This window comes from Pleurodeles waltl, chromosome 2_2 (genome assembly GCF_031143425.1).
Source record: "Pleurodeles waltl isolate 20211129_DDA chromosome 2_2, aPleWal1.hap1.20221129, whole genome shotgun sequence".
Taxonomy (NCBI): Eukaryota; Metazoa; Chordata; class Amphibia; order Caudata; family Salamandridae; genus Pleurodeles; species Pleurodeles waltl.
Genome location: NC_090439.1, coordinates 972,062,458 through 972,089,574, shown reverse-complemented (window position 1 = coordinate 972,089,574; position 27,117 = coordinate 972,062,458). Strand labels below are relative to the sequence as shown.

The 27,117-nt window shown below is 43.9% G+C and overlaps 1 long non-coding RNA gene across 1 annotated transcript in view; it reads left to right on the top strand.

The window, feature by feature from the left end:
* LOC138282779 (uncharacterized) overlaps positions 1 to 23,362 on the top strand; it is a 126,733-nt gene extending 103,371 nt beyond the window's left edge. The window contains exons 2-3 of the long non-coding RNA XR_011201001.1: positions 20,993 to 21,165; positions 21,402 to 23,362. This is a non-coding gene — a long non-coding RNA (uncharacterized lncRNA). The remainder of the gene's footprint in view (positions 1 to 20,992; positions 21,166 to 21,401) is intronic.
* The last annotated feature ends 3,755 nt before the right edge of the window (positions 23,363 to 27,117 follow it).

Sequence of the window (27,117 nt, the reverse complement as noted above, 5' to 3'; positions counted from 1 at the left end):
CGGCACGGATCATGGATCCGCTAAACAATCCCAAGAAGAACTAGAACATTCTGAGTCAGAACAAGAATCTGAATTTTCACACTCATCCGACAAACAAGGTCCTGACGTGACACCGGGTACCTCGGACAATATCATCTGATGGAACATCATATGGTCACACCCATGGGATTCACGGGAGCCCGGGGAGGGAGACCTGCCAAGCCCGCAGTTACGTTAATGAATGGTGACGGGACCGCTGTATAACCCAGCATCTTGAATCCGGCTGAGTGTATGTCAGATCTGGGGCTACGAAATCACTGTGTGATATTTTCCCGAGAGGGGGGGAGATGGTGCCACGATATGCTCTCAGATCCACCTCAGAGCACCCCCTACATCGATGGACTGATTACATTTTTTTTTACTAGATTGGGATGAGAGACGTTTCTACTTTTGTCCTGGGGTTGGGGAGTTGGGTAATTACAGGTTGGGTAACTGATATGGGTTTAGTTAAGTTCCAGAGAACCCTTATTGAGAAAAAGGAGTTACCCCTTGAAACTATTAACATGACGGGAAGATGTGAGAGCTTCTACCTTCCGGGGCTTACCCAAAACCGGGGGGGGGAAATTTCCAACATGGCAATGCTAAAATCCTATAAGTTCCTCACATGGAATATCAGGGGCATGCACTCGATGGTTAAAAGATATAAGGTTTTTTCATACCTACAGAGAAGGGGAATTCAGATAGATATGCTCCAAGAAACCCATTTAACGCAGACAGAGGGTAGGGCTCTTCAAAAATGATGGAGAGGCCAGGCATATTTCACCTCCTATTCCGCATACTCGAGGGGCGCCCTGATATGGATCCAAGCTGGAGTCCCTTTCCAGATGGTGGACAACTTTATTGATCCTGAGGGTCGATTCGTAGCAGTCCGGGGCAGATTAGACCGCAGAGATTTAGCATTGATTAATATATATGCACCCAACACCGACCAGGGAGAGTTTTTTACACAAATAAATAATTTACTAGCCCCTTAACTACAATCTTCAGTGGTACTGGGAGGTGACTTCAATTGTGTGGGAGACCCCAGTATGGACAGATCACATCCACCACTGCATAACTCCCCCCTTGTGAGAGTGGCTCGACAATTCTCTGCATGGCAAACGAATTGGGGCCTAGTCGATGCCTGGCGTAGATTGCATCCCTGTTAGGGATTTCTCTTTCTTCTCCCACCTACATGAATTACATGTTAGATTAGACGCATTCCTCTGCTCGGCAGATGTATACTCACAAATACCCGACGCAGAATATTTGTCCTGCACAATTTCAGACCACAACCCCCTTTTGCTGAGCTTGAGATGGGGGTCCACGGTTCCTCGCATCCCCGCCTGGAGGCTCAAACCCGAACTTCTGGAGGATGCACCCTTCCGAACCGAGCTGCGTCAAAGCGTAGTGCATTACTTTGAGGACAATGAAGCATCCACCGCTAGCCCCTTTGTTGAATGGGATGCCTTCAAGGTGGTGATGCGAGGGAGATGTATAGCGGGGACGGTGGGGGTGCATAGGACCCTGCTGGGAGACACGGAACAGGCCGAGGACAAGCTGCGGGAGGCTGAGAAAAGCAGACCTGGGAATCCACAATTACAAAACACGGTGCAAGACCTTAGGACAGAGGTGACCCACTGCATTGAACGCCTTCGATGCTTTGATTATAAAAATTACCTCACCCGGGTGCATGGAGAGAGGGACAAAGCAGGCCGATTACTCGCTTGGGTGGTATCTCAATTCATCAGGTCCCCCCCCATTATGAACTTAACCACTGACCAAGGGAACCATTTATACGAACAAGAACAGATTAACTCTCATTTCATGTCATTCTATGAGGGTTTATACAAGAAAAGACCCAATTACGTTGGAGAATCCACTGAAGTCTACTTAACTGAACTACATCTGAAACCATTGGTGCCTGAGCTTACAGAGCCATTAGAAGGGAGCATCACACTAGCCGAAATTGGGGAGGCCATGAAGGGTCTAGCTAGGGGGAAATCACCAGGAACAGATGGGTTCCCCATCGAATTTTATGCCACCTTTACAGACATACTTTCCCTGAGGTTAGAAAATATATATAAAATCTCCAAGGAACAGGGCATGTTACCGGAATCCACTCGTGAGGCAGTCATAGTTCCTCTTCTCAAACCGGGAAAAGACCCAACAAATGTGGGGGCTTATAGACCTTTATCCATGCTGAACCTCGATTAAAAAATCCTCAGTAAGATCCTGGCAACCAGACGCCTCCTGCTGATGCCCTCCTTAATACATCCAGATCAGGCAGGTTTTATACATGGGTGGAACACAGCCGGAAACATCTGTAGACTAACAGCCATCATGAGAGACCAGACCTCCACTGCCACATTTTCTGGAGTCCTAGCAGTAGACATAGAGAAAGCTTTTGATAGCCTAGATTGGGAATTCTTATACACGGTAATGTCCAAACTCGGACTTGGACCCAATTACATCTCATGAGTAAAATTACTATACACCAAACCCACGGTCAGAATGCGCACAGGACACACAATATCCAATAGCTATGGGGTTGAACGCAGAACGAGGCAGGGTTGTCCATTGTCTCCTCTCCTGTTTGCCCTGGCAATAGAACCATTAGCGGCTGCAGCTATGGCAGGAATGGGGGGCCCAGGAATACTGTCAGGAGGCGAGAGACATTGTATAGCCCTCTATGCAGGCGATCTTTTAATATTCCTGGAAGATATCCAGAGAGATTTACCCCGAGTGCAGCAAATGCTTTCCCGGTTTGAGGGCCATTCAGGCTTAAAAGTGAATTGGGACAAGACCGGCCTGTTCCCATTGAGGGGACAGCGGGCACCACCTCCGAACCTGGGATTGGTCAGGTGGGTGCCGAAAGGACTCCCCTATTTAGGGCTGAAAATTTATCACGATTCCCTAGATGTCCTTGAGGGTAATATTGGAAGTACTATACGCTCAATAAAAACCTGTATGACATTCTGGCAGACACTGCCACTATCGGTGGCTGGGCGGATAGCGATCCTCAAAATGATTGTACTGCCGAGACTACTGTACCATTTCACAGTGCTGCCGATTTGGATTCCTAAGGCCATCTTTAAAGAACTAGACACCATGGTAATTTCATTCATATGGGGGGGGACGGAGCAGGGTGGCTCTGGCTAAACTCCAACGACAGTCCACAGATGGAGGCATGGCGGTCCCTGACTTCGAGACCTACTACTTAGCGGCACAACTTCAGTGGTTGGCGCATTGGTTATCAGATAGATTAAATGCAAAAATGAACACAAGGGCGTCCACCCCACAGGAAAGTAGACTGTTTGAGATCATTTTGAGAACCCCAGGAGACTGGAAATAAGATCCCCCCAAGTTAAAGATCCTGACTCAGTATTGGAAGACCTTTCTATGTAGGATCAAAGTGGAGACACCCTATTCCTCAGAACTACCCCTTTCTTCTTTACAGGCTATACCGCATGGGGGCACTCGGATTGATCTTGGGGACTGGGTGGAGGCTGGGATCAGCACGGTGGGCACCCTATTTAGAGATATCAAATTGATGTCCTTCGAGACCCTTAGGACGGAATTTGGCCTACCAGCGGGACACTTTTTAATATATGGGGCATTAACGGCCCGCATACGTAGACACTGGCGGGGGAAAGGGATGGAACCTCCCTCTCAGGCAGTTTGCACCTGTTTGACTTCCTCAAATGATAAATCTAAAGTAGTCTCAACCTTATATGGACTGATGCGAACGGACAGTATAATGCCTCTGGCCTCCCTTAAACAAACATGGGAGAAAGATCTCAACCGAGATATCCCAGAGGAAGAATGGGGGCGCATACTGAGGAGCCTCCCCAAGGCGACTCAAAATGCTAGATTTAAACTCATAAATTTATATGTGCTGCACAAATCTTACCTGACCTCAGCATGCATAAACAAATACTTTGGGAAGGTAACAGAGTGCTGCCCGAGATGTGGGTGGATTGGTACGGAGTTCAGTCACATGTTCTGGGGATGCCCCCTGCTAGAGCCCTTCTGGTCGGAGGTGTGCCGGATCCTGGCGCGTCTTCTGAGTAGGGATGTGCCCTGCTCCATGGCCAACTGCCTCTTAAACGCTTTTACTCACTCGGCCAAACACAAAGTCACGGATAGATTTCGGGACTTGGCCTTATCACAGGCTAGAAGGGAGATCGCATCTAATTGGAAAAATCCTAGGGGACCCAGAACACCTCAATGAAAAGTGAATCACTTAAATGGGCAAACACTGAAGGAACAATCCTCCAGCGTGAGGGCAAAAGCGGGATTAGACCTCCCGAAGTGACGGAGGGCTGAGAGGTCATAATGGACACACTTAGAGTCGACACCATACCCTGAGGCCCCCACGGATGTTTATTCTACTTGGGAGGTGTAGGAAGTTGGCTCTGTATATACTACTTCAAAGTAAGAAATAGTGTGCACAGAGTCCAAGGGTTCCGCTTAGAGGTAAGATAGTGGCAAAAAGAGATAATTCTAATGCTCTATTTTGTGGTAGTGTGGTCGAGCAGTAGGCTTATAAGAGGGTAGTGTTAAGCATTTGTTGTACACACACAGGCAATAAATGAGGAACACACACTCAAAGACAAATTCCTGGCCAATAGGTTTTTATATAGAAAAATATATTTTCTTTGTTTATTTTAAGAACCACAGGTTCAAGATTTACAAACAATACTTTAAATGAAAGGTATTTCACTCAGGTATTCTAGGAACTTTGAATAATCACAATAGCATGTACTGTTTTGACAAAAATGGCAATAAGCTATTTTAAAAGTAGACCCAGTGCAAAAATCAACAGTTCCTGGGGGGGGGTAAGTAAATGTTAAGTTCACAGGTAAGTAAAACACTTACAGGGTTCAAAGTTGGGTCCTAGGTAGCCCACCGTTGGGGCTTCAAGGCAACCCCAAAGTTACCACACCAGCAGCTCAGGGCCGGTCAGGTGCAGAGGTCAAAGTGGTGCCCAAAACACATAGGCTTCAATGGAAATAGGGGTGCCCCGGTTCCAGTCTGCCAGCAGGCAAGTACCCGTGTCTTCGAAGGGCAGACCAGGGGGGTTTTGTAGGGCACCGGGGGGGGACACAAGCAGGCACAGAAAGTACACCCTCAGCTGCACAGGGGCGGCCGGGTGAGGAGTGCACACAGGCGTCGGGTTTCCAATAGGAATCAATGGGGAGACCCGGGGGTCTCTTCAACGATGCAGGCAGGCACAGGGGGTGCTCCTCGGGGTAGCCACCACCTGGGCTAGGCAGAGAGTCGCTTGGGGGTCGCTCCTGCACTGGAGTTTGGTTCCTTCAGGTCCTGGGGGCTGCGGGTGCAGTGTGGTTTCCAGGCGTCGGGTTCCTTGAAGCAGGCAGTCGCGGTCAGGGGGAGCCTCTGGATTTCCTCTGCAGTCGTCGCTGTGAGGCCTCAGGGGGGTCAAGTCTGGCTACTCACAGGCTCGCAGTCGCCGGGGAGTCCTCCCTGTAGAGTAAGTTTTCTGCAGGTCGAGCCGGGGGCGTCGGGTCCAGAGTGAAAAGTCTCACGCTTCCGGCGGGAAACGTGTGGTCTTTAAAAGTTGCTTCTTTGTTTCAAAAAGTTGCAGTTTCTTGAACAGGCCTGCTGTTCTCGGGAGCTTCTTGGTCCTTTAGATGCAGGGTAGTCCTCTGAGGCTTCAGAGGTTGCTGGACCCTGTTGGATGCGTCGCTGTTGCAGTTTTCTTCGAAGTAGGGAGAAAGGCCGGTGGGGCTGGGGCCAAATCAATTGTCATCTCCATCTTCACTGAAGGGCTTCAGGTCAGCAGTCCTTCTTCTTCTTTAGGTTGCAGGAATCTATCTTCCTTGGTTCTGGGAGCCCCTAAATACTCATTTTAGGGGTGTTTTTAGGTCTGGGAGGGCAGTAACCAATGGCTACTGGCCCTGAGGGTGGCTACACCCTCTTTGTGCCTCCTCCCTGTGGGGAGGGGGCACATCCCTAATCCTATTGGGGGAATCCTCCTTCTACATGATGGAGGATTTCTAAAAGTAAGAGTCACCTCAGCTCAGGACACCTTAGGGGCTGTCCTGACTGGGGGGTGACTCCTCCTTGTTTTTCTCATTATCTCCTCCAGCCTGGCCGCCAAAAGTAGGGGCAGTGGCTGGAGGGGTGGGCATCTCCACTAGCTGGGATGCCCTGTGGCGCTGTAACAAAGGGGGTGAGCCTTTGAGGCTCACCCCCAGGTGTTACAGTTCCTGCAGGGGAGGTGAGAAGCTCCTCCACCCAGTACAGGCTTTGTTCCTGGCCACAGAGTGACAAAGGCACTCTCCCCATGGGGCCAGCAACATGTCTCGGTTGTGGCAGGCTGGCAAAAACTAGTCAGCCCACACTGGAAGTCGGGTATGTTTTCAGGGGGCATCTCTAAGATGCCCTCTGGGTGTATTTTTACAATAAAGTGCACACTGGCATCAGTAAGCATTTATTGTGCTGAGAAGTTTGATACCAAACTTCCCAGTTTTCAATGTAGCCATTATGGTGCTGTGGAGTTCGTTTTTGACAGACTCCCAGACCATATACTCTTATGGCTACCCTGCACTTACAATGTCTAAGGTTTTGCTTAGACACTGTAGGGGCATAGTGCTCATGCACATATGCCCTCACCTGTGGTATAGTGCACCCTGCCTTAGGGCTGTAAGGCCTGCTAGAGGGGTGACTTACCTATGCCACAGGCAGTATGAGGTTGGCATGGCACTCTGAGGGGAGTGCCATGTCGACTTAGTCATTTTCTCCCCACCAGCACACACAAGCTGGCAAGCAGTGTGTATGTGCTGAGTGAGGGGTCCCTAGGGTGGCATAAGACATGCTGCAGCCCTTAGAGACCTTCCCTGGCATCAGGGCCCTTGGTACCAGGGGTACCAGTTACAAGGGACTTACCTGGATGCCAATGGTGTGCCATTTGTGGAGACAAAGATACAGTTTAGGGAAAGAACACTGGTGCTGGGGCCTGGTTAGCAGGGTCCCAGCACACTTTGAAATCATAACTTGGCATCAGCAAAGGCAAAAAGTCAGGGGGTAACCATGCCAAGGAGGCATTTCCTTACAGGAGGTATACATGGCGCAAGTTCCCATGGCTATTGAACCACCAACCCGAGGCCGGAACTTGGACTTAGGAACTAAAAATGAGAAGAAATAGGTCACAACTAACCCAAACTACCAAACTACACTTAATCATCACACGGGTTACTCCAAGATCACTATCAACATTTGAACAAGAGTTCTCCGGGGGGAGGGTTGGGGAGGGACCTCGAAGAGGGAAATGTTAATTGAATATTTAGTAATTTGTAAACCAGAGTACTTGACATGCTTCGTCTCCTTATAAGATGTTATTGAGAACAACCCTAGAAGGGTCTACAATGTAGATGTGTGATATGACTACTTGAAAACCTTAATAAAATCTGGTTTAAAAAAAAAATCATTACTAGTACTCAATAACTCAGTTTTTGAGGGATTTAACTTGAAGAAATTGTTAGACATCCAGTAATGAACTGTACCAAGAGTATAAACCAATAAGGGGTTTTACTGAAAAAAAAGCACACTTACTGAGTTTTGGCTACAAACGTTTGATAAGTATATCATCGGCATATGTGAAGAACTGTACATCCATTGTAGAAGGGATGCTGGAGGGCCATGTATATATTGAAAAGTAATAGCTACAGGATAGACTCCATGTGGAACTACAAAAGATGACGATGAAGAGTCAGATTTGAAAGGCTGAAGAAAAATGGTTTGTGACCATAACGTAAAAAATAACTCAAACCAGCATAATGGGCACAGCCAGAGTTCTTCAGTCAGTAGAGGAGAATGGTGTGGTCAACAGTGATGAACCCTTCAAATAAATCTAAAAAAATGTACAGCACTCAAATCTCCCACATCTTAGGTCATCTAGAACAGTGGTTCCCAACCTTTGACTTCTGTGGACCCCCACTTTATCAATAATGGAACCAGGGGAACCCCCCAGTGAATCATTACTGGAATCAGGGGACCTCCCCACTGAGTCATTTCTGAAAGCTTGGTACCTAATCTCTTTATATTATTGAATTTTCTAAGCAGTTGTGGACCCCCTGAGGAGGCTTCGTAGACCCCCAGGGGTCCCCGGACCACAGGTTGGGGACCACTGATCTAGAACACACAGCCACCAATTCCTTGCTGTGACCTGCTGTGAACCAGCAGGCAAAGGATAGAAAATATTAGTGGATTCAACATAGGCTTGGAATTGCTTAAATAGCAGATTTTGTAATACCTTTACTAAAAAAGTGAGGGTTTCTGCAAAAGAAGTTATCATAGCAGCCGTGTACTTGCACTCTTCAGGAACCTTGCCCTATCTAAACGAAAGGTTTAGTAATTATGTTGTATATGTTAAGAGTGTAGAGGCAGGTTGTTTCATAACGGGTTGGGGACAGGGGTCCTGAGGGGTCCAGAGGGTTTAAGATTGTTTATAGTCTATAGAACCTCCAAAGCTGAAATTTCTTTGAAAGCAAATTTATTTTCAGAGCCTGTCTGGTGGTTCTCTAAAGAAGTGTTTGCAGAGATGGGGTGTCGTCATTGTATTCCTGATGTTGTATCTATTTTCTTGATAATACATTTCGAGTAAGCCTCCCAAAGCTCTTGCTGGGAACGGAAGTCACCATGCTTGTTCTGAGCAGCAGCAAGCTGTTTGACTAGTCTGAGCAGTACTCAGGTCGATTTGGAAGCTTGAGCAATCCAGCATGAGTAATATTTACACCTTGATGTAGGAATCTCTTGTCTGAACATGGCTAGCGATTGGGTGTAAGATTTCCTCGCTTCATGAGAAGGGCTACTGTGCCTACCGCACTCAGCATGTCGTGCACTAAGTTTAAGCACATGCAAGTTGAATGTACAGATAACATTTGTAGACTGCCTTTTGAATTGGATGGGAAGACTTTATCAAAAGTTGGAATATGGAATTAAATAAAGCTGGGCAAGTATTTATATCTCCTTTAAACGTTGAGTGAAAACGAATATGAGCAGAGCATGAGAATGCCTCTTTGAAACTTTCTGCTGACAGAGATTTGCAGCGTTTTCCGTGATTTACATTTTGCTGGCCCAAGCCATGATGTAATTTGGGAATCCGCGTTAGAAACTGGACGATCAGATTGCCTGTCCAGTCCAACGATAAATAGGCACTGGTTATACATTGTGCATTAAGGTAAGTACAGATGGCATCAAGAAAATATCCCTTGGAGTTGTGTAACAATTGAGGAGAAAAAAATTACAAGCCCCTAAGTCTTCTTAAAATGCCATGCGTTGCTGACGGTGGACCCAAGAAAGTGGCCACATACCACCTTTTTAGTTATCCATGGTAAGGGAGTTGCAATAGTATGAGCTTTAATACTGAAATGTCATTGGAGCGTCCAAAACACGCGAGAGTTACACTCTGAATATCAAATAGAACCAAATGTTAAAATCAGGCACATATACAAATGTGTCTGCAGCTAATAAAAAGGTCTGTCCTCAAAGTGCACTGCATCTGCCCAACGTCATCGTATGCTGCCCGTGGCTGGTAATACTATGGTTCAGGAGGAAGGTAAGTATAGTTTGTCAGTCCACCTTCTCTTTGTATTTATCTAATCTCGTTTCCCACATCTTACAGTAAGTGCTGTTATGTATGATAATGTGTTACTTGGCCGAAACAGGTCTGTGGGCTACATCTAGACCGAAGCCTAAATAGCGTAAGCAGTGCTTAGCATTAGCTAGCGCTTCTTCTCTTATTAACACAGCCTGTTTGTTTGTATGCAGGGTAGAGCAGTTCGAACAGTACCTCTACTGTGGAAATATCAGTGTAGTAGTTAAAAATAAATCAGAAGGTTGAATTAGAAGGCAAGGGAAGGATGTGTCTGGCATCATGGCAGATTCCTTCATTGGAGTATTTGTATTCATTTCTTTGAACACAGGGGGTACAGTGAGTCCTTATTAGCTTTTGTCAACCTAAAGAATAATTTTACTATTTTATAACAAGAGCTCTGTAGAGTCTCATACTACAGGAAGTACTTGGGAAATGTAAGGAGGAAAACACAAATCAGTTAGATCACTTTATGAAGTAATTGCGTACAAAGGGCCTGATTTAGAGATGGCCGACAGGTGCTCCATCACACGTGATGAATATCCCACCCACCTTATTCTAAGTGCATTAGAATATGATGCAGGTGTAATAAAGACTCATCTTCTGAATTCATATTCAGGTCTAAGTCTTAATACACAAGGCCCTAAAGCTAAGGCTAGCTACAGCGATTATTCTAGTGCATTCTACACAGTAGGGCATGTTGATTAGTCAAGCAAATGTAATGGAAAAGACTGGAGTACAATCTGACACCCACCCTTCCATCCCAAATGACCCCAGGTTATGTCCGCAAATCACCAGTATGAAACCTAATTACATTTGCTTGCACTTCATTACATGTTTCCAAAGCACATCCAAATATTATTATAGCTTGTGTTACAAAACAGGTTTTTACTGTGCCATTTGAATTTCCAGTCTGATATAATTGTGGTAGAAAGTGCAGTGCCAATGATTAATGCTGCATCAAATTTGAAAGCCGATCCCAACACGTATTTCGGCCTTCGATTAAAATTATCACTGCTGTGAATATATAAATTGTCTGTGGTTAATGTGAGCTATTCTGCACAAATATTCTACAAAGTTAAAACCCTTTTGTAATCACTACCAGAAATTCGTGAAACATCAGACATGGATATGAAGAATGAGGCCAAATATGAATGTTAACTGGATTAACAAAATGGGGCAAGTCTGAGGGAAGACACCATTGATATGGGCCGATCTTACTACAAAAGGTGAAAAGAAAACGTAGCAAAGAAATCTAGGGCCTGATTTAAGAGGCCGTAGTGCCACCTTAGCGGCACCATAGCGTCATTTTTTTACGCTAAGGCAGCGCTAAAGTTTGGTTTAGTTTAGTTTAATAGATTTATAAAGCGCATGGCTACCCGAAGACCTCCCAGCGCTGAAAGAGGACAAAGGCATCACAGTGAGAATTTATGCTGGAAAGAGTAGAGCCTTCAATTTACCTCAAAAAGAGAGTTCGGAATTGTCTATATAAAGTTGCTTTTTACACGTGCTATATTTAGAAAGTGCTGCAATGCACGCATTGCACCTCTTTGTAAACCCTTGCTCCACATTATGCCTGCGCCAGGCATAATGTATGCAAGGGGGGGCATTCCCCCGTTAGAGGGGCCGAAAAAATGGTGCAAGGAAATCTAAGAGATCAGCCCGAGTATGTTACTTGTACGAGCCAATAGTGTGCACTCCAGTGTTATTCATAGCAGGTGATCTAATTATTTTGTATGTAACCAATATCACCAAAACCATGCAAAAGGGGTGCAATGAAGCTTAAGCACATGCACCCACATGCAAAAGTCAGTCTAGTAGTGAACAAAATACCCAATACATATATAAGCAAATTTTGTTGGGCTCAACAAGTAGCTCTTCCTAGTACTCTCATCGCATATATTTTAGCATTTGTTAATAGTTCATTTTTTATCATTGTGGCTAAGAAGTTTCGATGAATAGTTTGAATACTTCTCTTAAAATCCCTCAGTAAGCCTACTTCGTTAGTGGTGCTAAGTCAAGTGCTATATATTTACTAGCATGACCATATACATTTCGGACTGACATTAAATAAGCCATAGTGCTCTGCACTTACAATCTCACTTACTCCATTGCATAAACAATAAGCTAAATTGTCTGTAAAATCTTTGAATCTGAATTTAATAAAGAAATATAGTGATAAGACCAACATTCAACATTATTGTTACTATTTTTTTTAGAAAAACATAAACATTTGCATCCTTCCGCATCCAGCTTCTTGAATTTACAGAACTACAGCTAAGATGCATTTGTATAATCAGTTTGAATAATTCTTTGCCAATTCCTTCCAATCTGGCTGTTTAGTCATTAATTAACCTTTCATTGCTATTTCTAATTTCCTGAATAGTAATTCTTTGCTTAATTATTTCATGGTCCTCTGGTGAGATTATCTCTAAATGAATCGGCATGAGAGGCTTAAAAAATTCTGTTTTTCTATAACATCGTTTTTGGCATATAAATCTTAATAAAAGTTCTCCAGACCCTTTTGCGATTTGGTCTGCATCTCAAATATTAAATCAAAGTGTTGAAATCTTATTTTTTATTTTTGTGCTTTTTCTGATGTCTGCACTGTTGTGCTAAAAACGTACCAATTTTCAATCCATATCGTATGTGAGTTGGCAAACCTTCTTTTGTGTTAGGTCCTATTGTTGCCAATTGATTTTCTCAATCGTATTTTACAAGATTGTACGTTTTGGCCACAGAAGTTCCACTTATCCACTGCTGAGCAGGAAGTAGCAGAATCCATCACTTAAGGTGCTTTTGGTTGAAAGAGGCTTGCATTGCCCCTTGCTTTAAGCTGGACAAAAAATATTTCAACCTGCTAATTTAAGCTTCCACCAAAGTAGGTGAAGCCTGAGAACCCCTATACTACCATGCCTTGAGGCTAGGGGCGTTGTAGACTTCACAGTTTGTGGCTATAACCGAGCAAGATAGGATGGGGAGTTCAAGGAAACCCTCAAGTTAGTATTCACCACATTTGCTCCCAACTAAGCCAGCCACTGGAATGTAAGGAGCTGGAGGCAAATAGCTTTCATCATTTAAAGTCCTGTCTGAGGGAGTGATCCTGCCTTCAATGCATTATTCCCATTCTGGTACATGGGACAGTTTAGGAGATTAAAACATCTTGAGGCCTTGATGCTTTGCACTAGGGACCTGTATGCCAGCTGCATATTGCCGCGCTCCAACCATCAACTGATCAAATGCCATTTTCTCCAATCATGAAGAAGAGGTTCTGTATACACTACCACTCTACTGTGCAACCTTGTCACCAGCTTCACCTCTAGAACTGAAGAGGTGACTCTTGCAAGCTGTGTACATCCAGGAGATAAAGATACAGATCAATTTCTCTTTCTCTAGCTGTCAACTAATATATAGGTCAGTGTGAGACCTTCTGCCAGTGTAACTTTCTGGCTAACATCACTTTGCATGTTGGAATTTTAAAGCTCATTCAATGTTAGGAGAAACAACAAGGCCCAGAACGCACTGTGTTGTGGATTTTAAAGCCAGAACTGGCTGAAAGTGGTATACTCAACATATATTTAATTGGTATCTGTAAGAAATTGGGTTACTGGTTGGGAGGGAGGGGTAAAACCCGACTGAAGCAGCAACCACAATTCTTGCCAGGGTAAAACATAAGCAATCCCCAAATTAACTTGTGCTTAACTCTCTGGTAGCTTGGTACAAAAGCAGTCAAGTGGGACACAAACAGCAATAAAGTGAAAAGACAACACAAGAAAGAATTCCACACCAATTTAGAAACATGGTGCTATGTATATGCACATTAGTAGTAACAATAACCAAATAGTGATTTTTTTGCAAATCGATATTTGTTAATTGCTATTACTAATGTATTAAAGCCAAATCTGGCCCTGATTTCCAAATTAGCGATTACTAATATATAAATATTTAGGAGGTGGGTCTCAATTTGTGACCCACTAGGATTTGCTGCCATCAGTGGATGCTCGCCTGCTGGGGTCAGCAGAACACCATGTCTGTGATTGATTTTAAAGTAAGCAATCTTTTTTAAGTACAGCCCGTTTTCCTTAAAGAAGGTGATGCATTTCAAAAGGAAAATAAAACGTTCCATTTTTTTTTTTAAGAGTATGCAGTTGTCCGTGGGACCACTGCCTGCTTTTAATAAAAAACATTTTCAGACATTCACCACCAACTTTTAATTGGTGGTAAAGTGTGGATGTTTTGCAACCACATTGTGGACACAAAACATTAGTACATCCATTCAAATTCCCTATTTGGAAGGGATGCGATTTGGTAACTTATTACCGAATGACAGTTTGGGTTTGCGAACTAAAACAGAAATCGATATTTGGAAGGTGCATGTTCAGGGCATATGTACCACTTATGTAAACAGATGTAGATGAAAAGTGTAATGATGTCAATACCTAACACTTACACAGTGTTTATAGAGACTGCAGACATTGGGAGGAGCAGCCCACTGTCACATGGACCACTGCATGCCCTTCTCAATGTCTCATTACTAATGTGCCACATTTTGTGACATTGCAACCCTTGCAGCTTAAGGGATGGATTCGCAATGCTGGCACATTGTGAATGCAAAGTCTGTTGTCTCGTGCAGACCTCTATTCTAGCATTTACTGCTCTTCGCAATCAGGTACTAAGCTAGTTCTTGCACAAATGAATATTAATGAGGTTAATTGAGCCTTGCACTGTAAAAGATTAGAGAATCCCTTAGAGTGTAATGAGTGAGAATGCTTGAATTGCACACAAAGCACTGTGATGCAAAGCTAGTGAAAGAAATTGGTTTATTATTTGAGGTGGGTGACTACCCACTTCAAGGAATGATCACATTCCTTGTCTGGATGAACCCTTAAAATCATCAAAATAACCTGAGCTCAACCTCCTGGTAGCTATGGCACATAGCGCACAGCCTTAGTTTAGGACAATGTGTAAAGTATTTATGCACTACCAAAACAGTTGTAGTAAAGTTGAAATGCAATACAATAAAAATCCCAATGTGAATTAGAAAAATAAAGTTACATTTATTAAGCAAAATGGCACAAGAAAACAAAAAACCAATAAGAGGAACCGAAGATATGAAGTTTGAAGGTTTTAAGTAGGAATATCACCAAGAAGCACAAAGTGCCAATAATTGTTAATGGTCTTTGTAGAACAGGACCTAGGTACAAATTGATGCTGAAAAGGATGGATCATGGTTCGGTTTCACCAACCTGTTTTTTCCTGGTCAAAGATTTTACTTTCTGACTATAGTACTTTAAATACACTTCTAAAGTCCCCTACAATCTCAAGGGAGGTCCTTAAAGACATTCAGGTTGTCCAGCAGAGGCAAAACAACAGGGCCCAGTCCAGGTCCAGTGGCCACTGGTGAGTTTGGCAGTGGCTGAAAAAGGCCTTGTAGCTAATTGTGTCCTGTAGCATTAACAGGAGGTCAGTCTTATGACCCATGGAGTCCACTTCTTTGTCCTGGGTAAAAGATGGCACGGGTCTGTGTAGGAAGCTGACTCTTTATATAGTGGACCAAAATAAGGTACACTGTGCAAAGAGCCCAGACAAACCCCAGAGGTATCACAGAGGCACAAATTACATTCTAACTGCTCTCTTCTGTAGTAGTGTGGTTGAGCAGTTAGGCATATCAGAGGGTAGAGCTAAGCATGTAGGGCTCACACTCACACAGTAAGTGAGTCACACATTCAGTAAAGAAGTCCAACACTAGTTTATAAAAATAACACATTGTTTTATATAAATTTAGACACTAAAATCACAGGACTCAGTTGAATACTTTTCGCGTTATGACTTTTTAGAGTTTTGAAAAGTTGATAGAGCATTTTTCAGATGTGGTAATGCTATCCTATGAAGGAAGAACACACACTGCAGTGACTTACGGAACCAATCTCTGGGATTTAGGGTTAGTATGGGGCAAGGTCAAGGCCACACCAGCAGTCTACCTCTGGCGGCACTGGGACGGCCGGGTGCAGGGGTGCAGTTCAGTGTTGGGTGTCCCATGTATGTTTATTGGGATCGGTCCAGTCACAAAGTTGCTGCAGCAATGGTCTGGAAGGTCAGTCCAGGGGAACCCATGGGAGTTCAACCCTTGAGGTCTTCGGGCACGTGGGGACACACTCGGTCCACTTCTCTCTGGGCTGTAGGGCATGGGTGCAGTGGTGTGCTCTGGCGTCGGGTCAGGGGCTGGAGTTCCTCGCAGTTGCAGAGGAGCCCATTGGAACAGTCTGCAGGCATGGACTGGGGGTGCAGTTCGACCAAGCCAACAAGTGGGCTCAGGAGACTGGGAGATGTGGGGACACCCTTGGTTCCCTTCTTCTCTGTCAACGCGGAAGGGTGCAGAGATGTCCTGAGGCGTCGGGTCTTTGTCTCCTGGTCCCTCGCGGTTGCAAGGGGGTCTGCAGAAACAAGTGCAGACACCATTGTGAAGCCCACAGTGGGTGCACACAAGGTGGGCTTTGTTTCCGGAGGGCCTGGGGACCATACTGACACCATTGGCCCACTTCAGCATGGGCTAGTTGGCTCAGGTGCAATGGTGAAGTCCAGCTTTGGGTTTCTGCCGATCTTGGTTCTCACTGTTCCATCTTGGGTGCCTGCAGATACAGCAGGGCAGCTCTTTTACTCCAAGGGAGTTCCTGGTGATTTGCGAAGCACTGGTATCCCTCCCAGTTTCTTGGAGGCTGCAGTCAGTGGCAGGGCAGGTCAGTTGCTGCTCGAGGGTCAGGTGCAGCAGGCAGGCTTGCAGGGATGGCACCAATTCAGTCATGCTCCTCGGTTCACGGGTTCAGCAGGCTTCTTGTCCACTCCTTCTTTTTGTGTCCAGCGAAGATTTGTTTTCCTGTTATCAGGAGGTCCCCTAAATACTCAGTGTAAGAGGTGTTAAATGCGGGAGTGAAGGGTAGCAGCCAGTATGCGCCTTACCCTTGGGTTCACTACACCCCCTAGATGACTCATTCCTGTGGGGGGTGGGCATCACCCTGTCCAGGGCTCCTAAATTCCACCACAGACAAGTTGGCGGAATTTCCTAGGTTGTGTCTGCTTCAGGCTGGTCACCCTAGGGGTGTGTCCAGTTCAGTCTCAGTATGCAGGAACACACTTCCTTCATAGCTAATTTTCCAGCCCGCCTAGGTGCCAGATGGACCCTTGGGCAGGGGGAGACAGCATTCTCCTCTGAGGAAAGCCAGTTTTGCATACTAATGCCTTAGAATGCAGATCTGCAGGTCATTCTGTTGGGAGAGGTGTGTTATCACGCCTTCCAGAGCAGGCTTTGTTTCTGACCTCCAGAGAGTGGAGACTCTCACCCTTGGAGGTCAGATTCTTGTCTGTTGGTGGAAAACTGGCTAGAACTGATGAGTAAGCTTACCAGCAGTTGGTAGGATTTTAGGGGACACCTCTAAGGTGCCCTCTGTTTGCATTTATTAATAACTCCAGTACTGGAATCAGTGAGGATTTATTAATACGAGATGTTTGATACCAAACATCCTTAGTTTCAGTGAAGGCATCATGTAGCTGGGAAACTCGTATTGACCAGTGTCCAGCACATGTATTTAAAATGACTTCCCTGTTCACTTACTATGTCTAAGAATCAACAAAGACATAGCAGGAGCACATCTGCTCTTGCAGATATGCCCACACATGTATTACAATGCACCCTTTCCTTAGGGCTGTCAGGTCTGCTGTAGGGGTGACTTACACATCATTACTGGTGAAATCACTCATTCGTGGTGAAATCACTCCTGTGTTGCGTCCTAGTATTGACCCTACTTATAACTCACCAGTGATATCCCCACAGTTCAGTTTGTTCTTACTCTATGTAGCCCATCATTGCCAACAATACCTATAGGAAATTTGCCTTTTCTGCATGGTTAACCCAGATATTTTATTTGTGCTGAATTTGCTCCCATAAAACATGTAGAAATTGGTTAATCCCTGTCTGGTCTACTTTTCAGGCCTCAGTATTTGTGTTGGAAATTATGTTACTGGTTCGAGGGGAAGTGGGGTGAAACCCTATTGAGACAGCAACTACAATATAAGGTGAAGCATAAATAAACCCCAAATCAAACTGCGCTAAACTCTCTGGTAGGTTGGCACAAAAACAGTCAGGCTTACTTTAGAGGCAATTCGTGAAGTATTTATGCAGCCCTTCAAAGAGTAATAAAGTGAAAACATAACACAAGAGAAAACCAGCACCCATTTTGAAAAATGGAGTAAAATGTACATACATTTGAGACCAAAAAAGTCAGTAGAACCAGAAATATGCAATTTTAAGATTTAAGTGAAAATAGTGCCTAGAACCACAAAGTGCTAACTGTGCTTATCTGGTCGTGCCAGACCGGGACAAAGTCACAAGTTCTGATCAACTGCGATTAAATACAGGCTGAATTCAGGGAACAAGTTAAGTCTGCACAACAAAGTACCATAAATCCTAGTTTATGGAGCGTTGCGAGATCCTGTGTCAAGGATACGGCATGGAGCAGCAGTTTTAAGGAGCTGCAGGGCTGTAATGCGGAGTCCTGCATCGTCGACAAGGATGCCAACGATGAGGGGCTTACACTGCAATGCATTGTGCAGTGGCAGTTCCGAAGAAGCTGTGGGGCTGCAGTGTGAAGTCCTGCATGGTTGTTCAGACTGTCGTTGACGAGGGGCTTGCGATGCAAAGGCCTGCATTGAGGTTGCGTCATGCAGCAGTGGTTCTGAATAAACTGCGGGCTGTGATACCAGGTACGGCATACGGGATGTCTCACGCTGCAGTGATCCAAAGTGGGGCTGCACAGAAATGCCTCGTACTACCTTGGTTCTACCCACAGGACTAGAGCTGGGCTGGCAGAACACATTCAGGCCCACTTACAAGGGTCCAGGACTGGGGTGGCACCACTTGGGGTGGGGGAGAGAATAGGACTCACAGCAGACAGAGTACAGGTGCTGGGTTCAAGGTGGTTGGAGCCTTTCCTGTCCCCGAGGCTCTGGTCAGGAGGCCAGCCAACTAGCCCTGGAGTCACTCTGATGGTTCTGGTTTCAAGATGCAGGTTCAATCCTTCTCACTTAGGCAGCAGGGCAACAGAGCAGCAGTGAAGAGCAGCACATCAGTCCTGCGTCTTCCACAGGGCTAGTGATGTACTGAAGAGTTTGGGTTGAGGCTCCAATATTTGTACCTGGTGCCCGGTTTGAAGTAGGATAAGGTTCTGGAGGTTCCTGCCTTCAGAGGTATGTGGAATTTTCTGCCTCCCTGCTCTGGCTCCAGCTTGCCCGAGGGTCACAAAATACTAGTGTCAAACCCTTTGTGAGTGTGCTCAGGCAGAGCCTTTGTGATGTGCAAGTGTGGGAGGTGACAGCTCCTCCCCCTCATCGAGTCAGAGATGACCCATCCTGCCAACACCTATTTTCTCTTTGTCTCACTGTCTGCGAGCAGTACACAAAGACCAACTGCCAGCTATACCTAGTCATGTGACCTAGGTTACAGGCTACAGGCACCAAATGGCTAGGACAAGATAATGACAACTTTCCAAAAGTTATATTTTCAGAATTGTTACTTAAGATCCAGCATTACCATTAAAAAGGGTTTTACATTTCCATTCCATACACACCAAACTCAACATTCCTATATACTCTAAAATGAAAGTTGCCACTTAATGAATGCAATAAGGGAACCCAACGTTATCCTATGGGAGAGATAGGCCTCACACTAGTGAAAAATGAATCCAGAAGTTGTTCACTACCACGACACGTAAAACTTAAAAGTACATGTCCGACTTTTTAAATAAATGGCACCCTGCCCTTTGGGATGTTTAGGACCGACCCTCGGGGTGACTTATATGCATTAAAAAGGGAGGTTTGGGCTTAGCAGGAGCTTTATTTTGCCAGGTTGAAATGCCAGTTTAAAATTATACACACAGGCTTCAAGGGCAGACCTGAGCTGTTTGAAGGCTACTTAGGGGGGTGGCACAATAAATGCTGCAGGCCCACTAGTAGCATTTAATTTATAGGCACTGGGTACATGTAATACCACTTTACTAGGGCTTATAAGTAAATTAAATATGGCAATTGGTGTAAGGCAATTTTACCATGTCCATGTTTAAAGGATAGAGCACAGGCACTTTAGCACTAGTTAGCAGGGTAGAGTCCTAAGGCCAGCAAAAACGAAGTTAGCAAAAACAGGAGTATGGAAGGGGAAAAAAAGGGAAAAACACAATAAGGATGTCAGGTCCAACAATATGGTTCAGAAAATACACCTGTGGCACAGAAAGTTAAATGCCACTTGTGGACTGCAGCACTTATTATGCCATCCGCTTGTGTGACAAAGAAACATCACTTCAGGCCTACCCTCTGTAGTCTGACAGCACTAGCTTAAACCCTGCTGCAGATACTTGTCAAAATCACCCTTTTGATAGGCAGGAAGACCTCATTTAATTTGTTTTTAAGTGACTGTTAAGCACACCTTGCTAGCTACCGGGTAGAGTGCATAATATTTCAGTGGAATTTACTTTATATTAGAAATGACAGGTTGTCCCAGTGACTAGACCCAAAACAGGCTGTGCCTAGCACACTGAAAAAGTCAAAGTATATGTATAACTTTTGACCTCTACCAGCTTCAGACTCCATTTAATGGTAAAGTCAGATTTTTATGAAATATACTGGAAATGTAACTTTTAGAGAACTACCTTTACCATGCCTGAAGCTACTGAAGGCTAATTTTGCATTAGCTTTCCATCTACTGCCCAACCTGTACTTGACCTGAATGAGGTATGAAAAATGTGTGAAAACTGTATCCAGAGCAGAGACAATGGCCTGGGTGTGAGGAGGTGTTTTCTTCTCCTTGTGGGAAGACCAATGAGCGTTAACCCAAGAACTTCATTAACTTCAAGAGGGCCTGCCCTATCATAAATAAATGTTAGGAAACATCTGGAAAGGCCTACACTTTGTTCCTATAGTTAGGCTGGCACCAAATCCAGTGGGAGGAAAGCTACTCCCAAAACTGGTTTTGAGTGACCACAGAGGAGGGCACTGCTCATTACCCTGACCACACGGCTAGGTGAGGGGCACTGGGGGATTGTTTGAAGTAGGCCAAACAAGAACTGCTGAAAACATGGATAGGGTTGTCCCCAGGTACTTTTACCTCATTGGTAAGAAGTGCCCAGGAATCACCTCCACCTGTAGCTGTGTCACTTGGCAGAAATCCTCATACGTATTGTTGTTGGTCTCAGGGATAAAGATTTACTAACATATTCCTTAAAGAGTTGTTCACAAAAACACAGGATTATCTTTGTTCCAAATGTATCTGTAGCAGTAAAATTGACATCTTGTTCTTCTATCTTCTAGGTTCGGCTTAAGATAGTCCCGCCGGCAGACTGTGAAAACCACGCTTCTCCTGGAGTGTGGCGAATTAATGGGTCTTGCTGGTTGGGGATTTGTCTCTCCTGCACACTCGAATATGCCTTCTTCCGCCTGGTATCACTGCCTTCCTCAGCTGCCTTGCGTTGTTCCGCTTGACAGTAGGTGAACTCCACTATGACTCTCCTTCTCCTCCTTGCATCTTCGCCTTCCTCCTCCAGACGTTTACTACTCCTGTAGACTTCCTGCTCCACCTTCCTTTGGTGCTCCATTCCACCCTCTCTGTCACTGGCCTCTGCTTTTATCGACCCCTTTGGCATAGTACCTTCTTCTATTTCTGTGTTTTTAGTTAGCATGTCCTGCAAAAACAGTAGTGTTTTGTCTTATTCTATTGTAGGCAAGTTGGTTGGAGCAGCCCAGCAACAGATCCCCAGTAAGCCCTCCCTGTTGTTCCACTCATCTTCTTGACAAGCTGGTATCAGGCAAAAATGTAGCACCCCAGGAACCCTCCTCAGAACTTAAACTGGGCCTGCAGAAGATCAGAAGAGAATTGGGCCTGCAGTCTGTGACCTGAGAATGTCACTGAAGGACTGGAACTATTCCCTCTGGTGCCCAGGACAAAGAGGTGGACTGCAACGGTCAGTTGGCTGACCACCTGTGTGGCTAGAGGGTCATAAAAAGCTGCAAAATCCTTTTCCTTGAAGTGCCCGCTTGACCAATAGCCTCTTTCTGACACCCTAAGAGTCTCTACGTGCTTTCCTCCAATGCCCTGGTAGCCTTAGCAGTGTACTTCTTTGGTTGTTTGGGCACCAGATGAAAGTTTGGAAAATTCTAAAAACATTTGGTCTTGAGATCCAGAGGTACCTGCCGAAAAAATTATCCAACTACCAGTTACACAGCAATTGATTGAATTTGAGCTTTGTCCCGCTGAATGCTCCAAGCACCTCTGAAAAACAACTAAGTCACATTCTGTGTTGGAGCTTAGAACATTTTCAGATAGAAATCTCCATATCTTGAGAGCTCCAGCAAGACCATCCCACTTTAGGTATTCAGCTTTTGGTTCCACTGCAGGAGCTACAATTTCAGCAGCAGCCCGCGCAGGGAGGATTTTTTTCTCTAAAAAGTTATAAAGTCCCATTCTGCCATAGAAGAAATTTCAACAGCTTTCTTGAAAATATTGATAAAGTCCCTTTCTGAAGAGGGATTTAATAACTTTTTTTAACTTTTTGACTTCCAGAATTTTACTGGGACCAATCCACTTGTTTTAATTCAACCGCGTCCCCATCATGGCCAGCTGTAAATTGCACTAAAGCCCCAGTTTATCACTTTCATTGACTTATATTGGCGCTTTATGCTTTTTGCCACTATTTCCACATAAAACTTTTAAATTAAGATCTCCGGATGCCCTTATTGGATTTTTGTTGATTTAGTATCATCTGTTTATTAAATTGTACTCTAATTTCTAATTTGGTTTGGGTTTTATTTTTTGTTGTTTTTACTTTATTACTGTGTTGGTACTGTGTAAACTGTTTAAACACTTTACTCATTGCCCTAAGTTAAAATAATAATCCACTTAACCTTTTCAGTTTTTTCAAGATGCCGCTATGCACCAGAGGACACCAACAATGTTTGTGCTTCCCATTCCCATTTTTCATTTAAACTATCACAAGGTTGAGGCACAAAATGGCACCTGAACATTGTGCAGGCTGAGCGGTTTGCTGAATGACTTGTTCGCCAGTCACTAAACAACTCTCTTGACAGTCCCATTATGCATTGGGGTTCCCGGTAGGGGCTTATTTTTGTCTTTTTTAATAAGTATTATTGAAGGCTATTTTGTCACACTTTTGGTTATAATGAGAACACAGGTGGATTATTGTCAGCATTTCATTGTTCGCATGTTTCTTGCTTTCACAGAAAGCTTTGTTTGCTTTTTGTTTGCTTGTTTTGCTCTATGTTTGTTGATCTAAAATGGCACCCACGTGGCACTGTCGGTTTATCTTGGATGTCCTGGTTACACACTGTACAAAGACTTAGATGTTTTTTAATTCACAGCCACACAATAACTATTAAGAATGATGCAATTTCATAAATGTTACTTTCAGATATGTATGTTAATTTTTCCAAGATGGGTGCCGAGGAGGCACCCTGTTCTTAATGTGCCTCAGATATGAACAAGTGCAAAGGGGAAGTTCTAGATCTTTCAGTCTATAGACATTCGTATTCAGTGGTGACAAATTACTAACAAATATGTTATTTTTGAGTGAAAATGGAAGAATTTAGTTATTTGCTTTGTATTTTTATGAGTTATTCATTGCATAGCTATCATGAAAGCTCCTTTATGAATAGGACTACCCTTAAACGCACTGGTTCATCACGCTTCAATTGATTGGAAAGTAAAGTTGCATTGATGGGTTTGAAATAAACAGATTATTCCTAAAGATACAATAATACCTGGTCAGATGTATTGATATCTCAATATCGCACCCAGTGTTGAGTTACTTACAAGTCACATTGAAAAACATTGTTGAAGCATATCTGTGCTTTGTACACTGTACCCAGGAGTCCAAATTTTAATTTAGGCAGATATTAAAGAGGTGCCTCTGATCAATTGTTTGGAAGCACCAAGATGCTCAAAGTTTGTGAACTACTACAGGACAGATATCTAGTTAAAGTTGAAAACAATATCCTTCACATTGAATCCAAGTTTTTGTCTTTTTGTGTCTCAGAATGGTTTATCTCAATACATATTGGAAAACATGTTCTGACATAATGTGGAATTGTTGAGGTTAGGGCTTCCAGGACGAAGCTCCTTGAGGTTGATTTCAAAATCCTGCTTGCTCCTAAGTTCCAGATCCACTTCCTAGAGTTTAGTGACACAACTGTCCATCCGAGTCTGCTCTTTCATCCCCAGTGGTACCACTATTATTCAGGCATTCTTATTGTGGGCTTGGTTTTGCGGTCAAAGTGTTCTGCTAGGCTATACTTTACTTTTAAAGTTTGCTGTTAGTCTTATCTGCATTATGTTCCATATAAGAAAAAAAGCAGCTTTACATTTTCTCAAATAATCATTCGATGTAGGACCTGATGTTATCAGGTAGTTACAGGTATGTACTAATTGACTTGATCTTAGTGTCAGCTATGTTATTCATGATAATTTGTAGGATGGACAAGATTGACTGCATATCAGAGCCAGAAAATCCCTCTCTCGCACCTCAAATCAGTTGCCATTAGAGTAGGTACTGGTTCTAATATTCCTGTAGCCCCAGCATGGTTAGTTATCAGTTATAGCCCAGAGCCAGGACACTATTTAATGGTAACAACGTGCTTTTCATTAATTAATCTAAAGACCAGGTGGTTTATCTGGTTGAAATGGAAGGTAGGCCTACATTTCTATAGAAAACAGCTGATTCCAGGCTTCCCCTTTATTCTAACTTTTGGGCTTAGAGATGCTTGAAGCTTACCTGTTTCTGCTTTTTATCAGTCTATGATGTGCCTTAAAACTGCCACTTTCCTTGAAGGATTCTTTAGAAATAGACCTTAGATCATACCTTACATTTCGGAAGTTTCTTCTACACGGCCTCAGAAGAATTTTATAGGCTTTTGACACTCATCGTTTCTCAGTTTAATGTGCTTATTTGTTTCCTTTGTTAGTATGGCATGACAGCATTAGCTGTCAACTCTCCTTTTATTAGTGATACACAGAGTTGGCGTTTGGGTGAGCCCACTTCAGCTATTGATGGTTGAAAGTGTAATTTACATTTTGAAACAGTCCACAGCAATTGATACGCCCCATTCAGACATTGTTGTGTTGGCAGTATCATTAACATTTTGAATCATCCCACATGACAACCACGCAGTAACTGGATCGCCAGTCATCCTGAGTGACAACATTTTCCCACTTTACATATGAATTCACATTGGGAAGACGTGAACACCTGAGAGGTGAAAGATTCCATCTCTGCAGTTTCAGTCATTACAGACGCATTGGAAATTAGAGATGTCCATATCCCACATTGTTGCACTTTATAGAGCTGGCCTGATCGTATCTTTCAAAGCCCCCATATGGCTAGCATGTCCACACCTGGAGGTGGGGTAATAATTGTATGTCCTTTACAGAGTACGGATGATGAGCCTAATGCTACACCCTCCAGGAGCAAACTTTTAAACTGTTTCCTTTTTGTCCCCCTTCCTCCTGTGGCTGACTTCTCCTGGTGCAGACAGGTCCATGTTTTGGACTGTTACTATATTTTTTAGCCGTGTTTATATCTCTTCACTCTCATATGTGGTGCAACACAGCAGAGTATGTGTCAGCACTTGTCTTCTCAGAGTCACTAGGGTGTGGTCTACTTCTTTTCCTGCTTCAAGCACTGGGCTGCTGGCGGGTTGAGCGTAGTTATGTGTAATTCCTTAGCTGTGCATACTCACTTGACAATACGTCCGACAACCAATTGTGCTTTTATTTCAGATATTCCACAGGGATAAACACATTTTGGTATTGACTGCCACCTTGTGAAAACTGCCCTTCTGCCAACATCTTTGACCTGTAGGCAACATTATCAGCAGGTGGTGATTTGAACGCTGGGGGATTTTAATTTTGTACTGATTGTGTATAGTGTATGATGAGAGGCCAAATAATATAAACATTTACGCAACAGAAGGATATTAAATCTTATATAGAGTATATCTGATATGATTACGATGGGGACATTTATCAGCCAATGGGGAACAAATACAAGGAAGGTTTAGAGGATTATATGCATGTGGTTAGGAAACGAGAAAACAATGCAGATTAGGGGGATTGCTGGAGGAAACCACTCGGAGCCATCTAGTATTTTCAGGCTAGTTGGCTTCCGAGGTACTTGTCTAAGGCTTAAACTTCAATATAATGTCTTTACCGGCACTTGCGTTTACCTCTATCGCCTTACGAAGAACCGATCCCACAGGTAACACAGTCATGATTGTACTTAGCACACATCAACATTTATTTAAGAAAGAAATACCTGTGGCACAAGCGTGGCAACTACTTGCCAAAGACCTGGCTGCGAATCACATATTCAAATTTGGATTATTTGGATCCTCCAAACACTTGCATTTCCTTGCTTTAGTTTTCTCTGTTCTGTGGTAACACAATAAGGTTTCAGTGGGAAAGTCATTAAACTCCAGAGAGGCCTGAGATTCTCTGACACGCCTCTGTTCGGGCATAAATGGAATTCCTAACGTATGATGTCATATTCCACAGAACAACTGCAGCACCAGAGCGTGTTTAGCTACGTGTTTGCCAAAGCAAAATGAGAACATTTCTTCCGGTCGGGTACAAAGTGTGAGCTCTGACTCACACTCTGAGTGAGCTTTTTGAATGGTTTGTGTGGTGGGGGTACAAGGCGAACTATAAGATTAATGCAGGAGATTAGTCCTTACACAAACTAAAAGCAGTCCTTAGGTTGGTAAAAAGACATAAGTAAATTTTTTCGTAGGAGTCCATTGCTGGCCCTGTCGACTGCCAGAGTTGCCAAATATCAAGCTCTCTTCACATCATAAACATTAAGTCCTCTGATTTGTCATATACATTCTACAGTTTAAACTTAAGATTTCACCACCCCACTAATGATTTTATGATTTCGTTTTTAGAGTGCATGATTACCTGTGGGTGTCTTGGCGCTAAGAATCCCTGAACTACAGCCAGAGCCGGAAATAGCAGGGGAACAGGCACAGCATATAAACTAATCTTAAATTATCAGGAAAAAGCCATGTTTTCAGCAGTTTACAAAAAAGTAGGAAATTGGATTGTTATTTAGGATATAGAGGCAGTTTGTTCCACTACAAACAGGTGGTATGTACAAAGCTACGGCCACCCCAAGAGGTTGTGTGTATCCTGGGTACAGCAACCAGCATCAATGAACCTGATCTAAGATGTCTATTAGATCGGTACCACCTTATTTTTTCTGCCAGACCAGTAGCCTTTGTGCTATACAGGGTCTTGTGGGAAATACACAAAGCTTTAAAAGTCACTGTTTCCTTCACTGGGAACCAGTGAAGTTCCTTTAATGCACTGTATGCCGAAGAATGTTTGGGAAGATTCTTTAACCCCTACAGTGTGGGCGTAGGCCACACTA